A 7,398-nucleotide genomic window follows, 5' to 3' on the forward strand; every position below is an offset into this window, starting at 1 on the left:
CGTGGCCCTCCGCACCTGACCCCGGGGCAAGCAGACCAGCCGGTGTCACCGGCCCACTCCATTCACTGCCCCTCAAATCCGAGTGGCCTTGAGCCAGGCACCTACACCCATCCGCAAAGCAGGGCAGTCACACTCCCTCTCCGGTTGAGAAACGCCTTTGAGATAATTACTTTCACCTGTCACCTGTGTCTTACTCGTACCTTATCTAGTCTATCAACCCTCTGAAATGCCGACTATTGCTATGCCCATTTTCCTCCAGGAAATCGAGGCTGAATATGTTAAAGACGGAAAAATGCCTTGTAAACTGCAAAGCACCAAATAAACATGTCTCTTAATCTCTCTTACACACACACTCTTACACACACACACACACACACACACACAGGTGGGAGAGTTCCCAGGCAGCGGGGAGATGGAAAGACGCAAGGCCTCATGTGATCCTGTGGTTCGCAAAGTGGGCTTGCTGCACCTTCCCCGCTGCCTCCACAACCTTCCGGAAGCATCCTCTCTTCACAGCCCCAGGGATCCCAAGCGAACAAAAATCCTAGAATCCTGAACGCCCATGTCATCCTTCCCAGGTGAGACCAGCAAAGTCCTTCCTGACACCTAACCTCAGCCCCTCCCAGTAGCACTGCTAGACCCTTATCTGGGTGCAGGTGGCAGGCAGGCACCGGGCCCAGGGAATGACTCAGAAATCCAGTCCGTTCAGACCTGCACGTGGAGGAGCGACTTGTGTGGTGCTGAACAGGTGGCAGAGAGAGCAGTGAAGTGGGTCAGGGTTGTTTGTGGTGCCTTCCCCTGCCTAGAATCTGCTCTGGGCTGAACCGATTTGGGGTTAAGTTTTACTTCCTTCATCGAAGGGGGCCTGGAACACCAAACAACACCCAAGACAAAAAGGGACCCTGGTGGGCATGATGGCAGGGAGAGGACAGACACGGGCTGGGCTGGCAGGGGCAGGACTGAGTCACACTCCTTAGGCCACTGATACTACACCCTTGAAAAGTCAAGGCGCGGTCATATGTGTATTAATAGAGCAAACCAAAGACACTCCATTCACAATTCCAGAATCGTTGAGATCACACTCTCTAGCCTCACCACACTTCCTTGAGTGCCCATGACTTTAGCCACCAGCCTCTGCCTCCTGGACTTCTCTCCTTGGTGCCCCACAAGGTGCCAAAAACAGACTTCCTGACCCCTCCAACCTAGAGTGGCACCCCTTCCCTCCTCTCAGCCCCCACATTCTATCATTCTATCCCACCCCTCCTCCCCACCCTGTCCAATCTCCCCCACTTCAGACTCTCCTTTCTCCACGCTATGCCCATGGAGTCTCTAAGTGGTTTTTTGTTTGTTTTGAACAGCACAATTATCTGGTTTGACTTAATCGATTTAACATATTTAGACCTTTACCCAATAAAATAATATATATTGTTCTCAAGCATGCATGGGGCATTTATAACTATTTCCCACATTCTAGCTTACAAAAACAGTCTCAAACACAAAAGAGCCAGTATTATGCACCCCACATTGTATATCTACAACACAATTAAAGGATAATATTTAAAAATTTGAAAAATTCTCAGTCTGAGAAGCAGCGGGAGGCCTCTGCCCAGGTTGAGTCTCTATACTCCCTCCAAGACATCTAAGCTTTTGCTAGATCAGGGGTCTGTAAAAGTGTAAAACACTTTCAAGTGATCAAGAAGATAACATAAGGAGAATTAGAAAATTATTAAAACTGAATTGTAATAAAAACATTATAAATTGAAACTTGTGGGATATAGCTAAAATAGTAATTGAGAAATTTGCAGCCTTAATTCCTTATATTGGAAAAAGGGAAAGGCTGAGTATGCTAAATATTAAAATTAAGAAAGTAGAAAAAGAACAGGTTGACCCAAAGAAAGTAGACATAAAATGGCAGAAATTTTAAAAGTAAGTAAATAAAAAATGTAAATTACCAGACAAGAAGAAGCTAAAGGAGTTCATTACCACCGAACCGGTATTATAACAATTCTTAAAAGGCTTTTAAGAAGAAGGGGAGCCCAGCTGGAGTGGCTCAGTTGGTTGAGCATCGCCCTGTACACCAAAAGGTTGCCAGTTTGATTCCTGGTCAGTGCAGATACCTGGGTTATGGGTTCGACCCCCCCAATCAGAGCACGTACAGAAGGCAACCAATTGATGTTTCTCTCTCACAGTGATATTTCTCCCTCTCTCTCTCTTTCTCCTTTCCTCTTTTGAAGTACGCCCTCAGGTGATTATTTAAATAAATACATAAATAAAATAAAGTCTTGCCAAAACCGGTTTGGCTCAGTGGATAGAGCGTCGGCCTGCGGACTGAAAGGTCGCAGGTTCGATTCCGGTCAAGGCATGTACCTGGGTTGCGGGCACATCCCCAGTAGGAGATGTGCAGGAGGCAGCTGGTCGATGTTTCTCTCTCATCGATGTTTCTAACTCTCTATCTCTCTCCCTTTCTCTCTGTAAAAAATCAATAAAAATATATTTTAAAAAAAAATAAAATAAAATAAAGTCTTAATTTTTAAAAAGAAAGGGGAGAAGGATTTTAAAATATGAATAATAAAATGGCAATAACTAAATATCGATAATTGCTCTAAATGTAAATGGATTAAATGCTCCAACCAGAAGGTGGCTGAGTGGATAAGAAAATAAGACCCTTACATATGCTATCTACAAGAGACCCACCTCAGATCAAAAGACACATGCAGACTGAAAGTAAAGTGATGGGAAAAGATATTTCATAAAAATGGAGATTAAAAAAACTAGGATATTAATACTTTTATCAGACAAAATAAATTTTCAAGAGACAAGGACCCAGAAATTCCACTTCTGGGTATTTATCTGAAGAAGCCCAAAACACTAATTTGAAAAGACATAGGCATGCCTATATTCATTGCAGCATTATTTGTAATAGCCAAGAAACAGAAGCAACTTCAGCGTCCATTGATATAACAAATGGATAAAGAAGAGATGGTACATATATACAATAGAATATTACTCAGCCATAAATAAGGATGAAATCTTGCCATCTGTGACAACACGGATGGACCTAGAGGGTATTATGCCAAGTGAAATAGGTCGGACAGAGAAAGACAAATAACATGATTTTAAAAACAACACACTAAACAAACAAAACAGAAACAAACTCATAGATACTAAGAACATTTTGATGGTTGCCAGATGGAAGGGGGTTGAGGTGATGAGTGAAAAGGGGGAAGGGATTAAGACGTGCAAATTACCATTATAAAAACTAGCCGTGGGTATGTAAAGTTCAGCACAGGGAATACAGCCAGTAATATTGGAATAAGTATGTGTGGTGTGAGATGGGTGCTATATTTATAGGGTCATCACTCTGTAGTTTATATAAATGTATAATCACGATACTGCAGTTGTTTTCTATCCATTCAGCTGCTAGTGGATATTTGGGTTGTTTCCAGTTTTTGGCTATTACAAATAAAGGTGCTGTGAATTAAAAATAATTATAATCACTATGTTGTACACCTGAGACTAATATAAAATTGTATGCCGACTGTAATTGAAAAATTAAAAAGTAGCCCTGGCTGAGTAGCTCCGATAGTTAGAGAATCATCCCCATATGCCAAGATTGCAGTTTCCATCCCCCGTCAGGGCACATACAAGAACCAACCAATGAACGCAGAAGTAAGAGGAACAAGTCTTTCTCTCTCCTTATGTCCCAGCAGAATATAGAAAAGGAGGCAAAGAAACGGAGCCCAGGATGACCATGCTCAATTGTCTAATGTATCTGAACGTCAAGTCTATTTATGGGCTTGTGAGAATGTCAGTTCAGGTATTCCCGGTGAAAGTCAGAGATGCAGGCCCCGTGGAACTGGGAAGGACCAGAACTGAAACATCTGGCAGGAGCTGAGCGCGGGAGGCTGCTTGTTCCAGAAGTTAAGGATCCAGAGCTACTTCCCACGATTATATTATTCCTGTGGTCCCAATGCCCCTGGATGCTTTGTTCATGCATTGCCCCTTATCAAAGTGCCCCTCAGTGGCCTCCCTGCTACCCCCTGAAAGGCATTGGTGCTCCCCAACTAGATCTCCCAGTCCGAACAGCAGCAGGAGGCCTCTGCCCAGGCTGAGCCTCTAAGCTCCCTCCAAGACCTTACATAGCATCAGCTAGATCAGGGGTCTGCAAACCTTTTCTGAAAAGGTAAGAGTAAATATTTATATTTATTATAATAATAATTATTTTATTTAATTCAGAGAGGAAGGGAGAGAGAAAGAGAAATAGAAACATCTATGATGAGAAAGAATCATTGATTGGCAGCCTATCGAACCTGGGACCTTTCAGTCCACAGACCAACACTCTATCCACTGAGCCAAACCAGACACAGCAAGAGTAAATATTTTAGACTTTGCAAGCTGTATTGTCTCTGTCACAACTACCAACCATGCCATTACAGCATGCAAGCAGTCAAAGACAACATGTAAACAAGTGAGTTTGAGTGTGGCTGTGTTTCAGTAAAACTTCATGGACACAAATTCAAAGCAGATACTTTTCACAGGCCAAAATACCTTTCAAAAAAATGCTTTCCCCAACCATTAAAAAAAATGTAGAAAGTATTCTTACCCACAGGCCATACAAAAAAAACAGCAGGCCTATCAGCTGCAGGCGACAGCTTGTCTTACCTCATCCGGCTGCCCTCCAATAGTGGAAGGTTGGGCTGGGTCTTTGAGGCCAAGGAATAATGGGTATCTTGGGAACATCAAGCATTGCCAGGGTTCAGGAGACCTGGGGGTTTTAAGCCGTCTTTAATAGCCTTCAGTGGCTTCTCTCACTCCCAGTTAGGGTCAGAGCCTCTTAGCCTGGCATTTGTGGCCCTCTGTGACTTGACCCCTGCCTGCAGGGGCACTTTCAGCTCCTCCTGTCTGCCTCGGGGGGTCCTGAGCCTGGCCAGGCTTTCCTCTCTCCTGGGAGTAGACCTATGCTGTGGCCTGGCTAGCCATTGCCCTAAGCCTGCTCCTCCCTTCGGCCCAGCTGGGAGTGTTCTAGTTCCTCCACACTGCTATGATTCACCCTCAGCCTGCAGCAGCCCCCATGGGCTGAGGACTCTCTGTCCTAATGCATCTCTGCACCCCCAGGCTCACGATGGGGGCTTAGTGCGTGTCACTGAGTGGGAGAAGTCATCTTGGAAAGCTTCCAGAGAGAAGGCAGAATATCTGTGCCGGTGCAAGATTTAAGATTTTCCCATTAGGAAATCCCCGAGGGGTCCCTGGTCCTGACACTGATCCACAGGACTGTTTCCTGCTCTGCTTTGGACTTGGGTCATGAGAAGGAAAACAGCATTCCCACTGCATTTCTGGGGCAGGGAGTAAGGGAGTTAGTGGAGCAAAGGCTGTGAGCTGCCCCACCTGCAGCCTGTCTTTCCCAGTCCATACAATCTGCAGACTTACACTGACCACCTCACAGAACTCTGAGATGCTGTGAAGGCTCTTTGTGAACTAGGGGCAGATTAAAAAAAAAAAAATTATTTCAGAGAGGAAGGGAGAGGAAGAGTGAGCTAGAGATATCAATGATGAGAGAGAATCATTGATCAGCTGATCAGCTGCCTCCTGCACACCCCCTACTGGGGATTGAGCCCACAACCCAGGCATGTGCCCTTGTCCAGAATCAAACCTGGGACTTTTCAGTCTGCAGGCCGATGCTCTACTCACTGAGCCAAACCAGCTAGGTCAAGGGGCAAATTTTTAATTAGCTAGGCCCTCCTTCCCAGAGAAAGAGAGGGTGTGTTGAGGGATGATATCATGCTCCTAGTTTGAGATTTCCATCAGAAACAGAGCATCTGGCCCTAGCCGGTTTGGCTCAGTGGATAGGGCTCGATCCCCAGTAGGGGGCGTGCAGGAGGCAGCCAATCAATGATTCTCTCATCATTGATGTTTCTCTCTCTCTCTCTCTCCCTCTCCCTTCCTCTCTGAAATCAATAAAAAATATTGTGGTCAAGACAAAAACCTGTTTAAAATAAAAAAAAGAAACAGCAGCGTGGGGCCTTCCTGGCAGCAGCACCATGCCCCTTCCCACACTCATTGACATCTCTCAACCTCAGGCTGCTCACAGACCATAATGAAGTAGATGGGTAAGGAGAGATGAAATTGGGGGTGGTGGCGGCAGGAGTGATGAGGTCTGAAGTGTGGGGCAAGGAAAGCAAGGGCCCTTAGTCCTTTAGAATGCAACACATGAACACAGAAAATATGAAGACGAAGATTGGGCACCAAGGCTAGTGAAGGGCTGCGGGTGGCAGTGGGGGAAGCCCTCCCCCACATTCCAGGGTCGGACAGAGTGTGCCCGGAAGAGAGTTTGATGAACATCTACAGAGCAGGGAGTGGCCATTCTCTTCTAGAGAGGCTGTGGGTCCTGCTGGCTTCCAACAAGAGGCCTTGGGAAGGCAAGGACAGCTTGTCAGCTGGAGGGCAGGAAAAAGGCAGAGCCTGGAGGGTGTTAGGGTCTCCGAAGGAGGAACACATGAGGCCGAAGGGGGTAAAGAATTATAAATTTACTACAGGGCCGATGCACAAAATTCGTGCAAGGGGCTCGGCCCTCACAGCCCCAGCTTTGTCGGGAAGGTCGACCGGCTGTCCGGTCTAATTAGCATATTACACTTTTATTATTATAGGTTATGTCATCTGGAAAACCAGATGGGCTGAGCCCCCAAATGGTGCCAGCACACAGGGACAGGGAGTCAGAGATTTTAAAGGACTCAAGGTGGGCTTTCTTGGGTGGAGAATTCTCTGGGTGGGTCCCGAGCTTGGGAAGGTCTGGAAAAGGATATGGTTTTCGCAAGAGGAGTGTGGCCTAAGCGAAAGGGAATGTCGATTGTGATCTAAAGGTCAGTTCCCAGGGGAGGGGTTATTGATTCAATTATTTGATCAGACCCAACAGAGAGGGATGGCGTCTGGCAGCGGCTGGGCAGGCGCAGGCCTGGGGCTCAGGCGCCACAGCTGGAGAAAGAAAGCACTCGGTTCTGGCACCTGCAGCGGGCACTCTCCAAGGGGCCCTGCCGACCCTGCTCTGCCCAGCTCCAAGCAGCTGCAGAGAGACCACGGCAAAAAGAAAGAAACCAGCTCTATGTGCTCATATAGAAGACCGCACATCTCGGGTGCAGCAGAGCCTGGGGAGGGTCCCTCCGTCTCCGCTCGCTGCAGGCGGCGCTCGCAGAGCCGGACACGGCGGAATGGATGGAGAGAGGAAAGGGCCGGCATTAACTTTACGCTCCATCCCACCCCCGCGAGGACCAAGGCTGGCTGCGCCCGGCGAGTGGCGAAGAGTGTCCACCGGGGCTCCCTAGAGTCCAGGGGATGGGGACGCTGGCGCGGGGCCGAGCCGCGGCGGAGACACGGCCCAGGCCGCAGCGGGAAAGGCGGGGCCTT

The sequence above is a fragment of the Myotis davidii genome, unplaced genomic scaffold (assembly GCF_000327345.1).
Source record: "Myotis davidii unplaced genomic scaffold, ASM32734v1 scaffold167, whole genome shotgun sequence".
In the NCBI taxonomy this organism is placed as follows: domain Eukaryota; kingdom Metazoa; phylum Chordata; class Mammalia; order Chiroptera; family Vespertilionidae; genus Myotis; species Myotis davidii.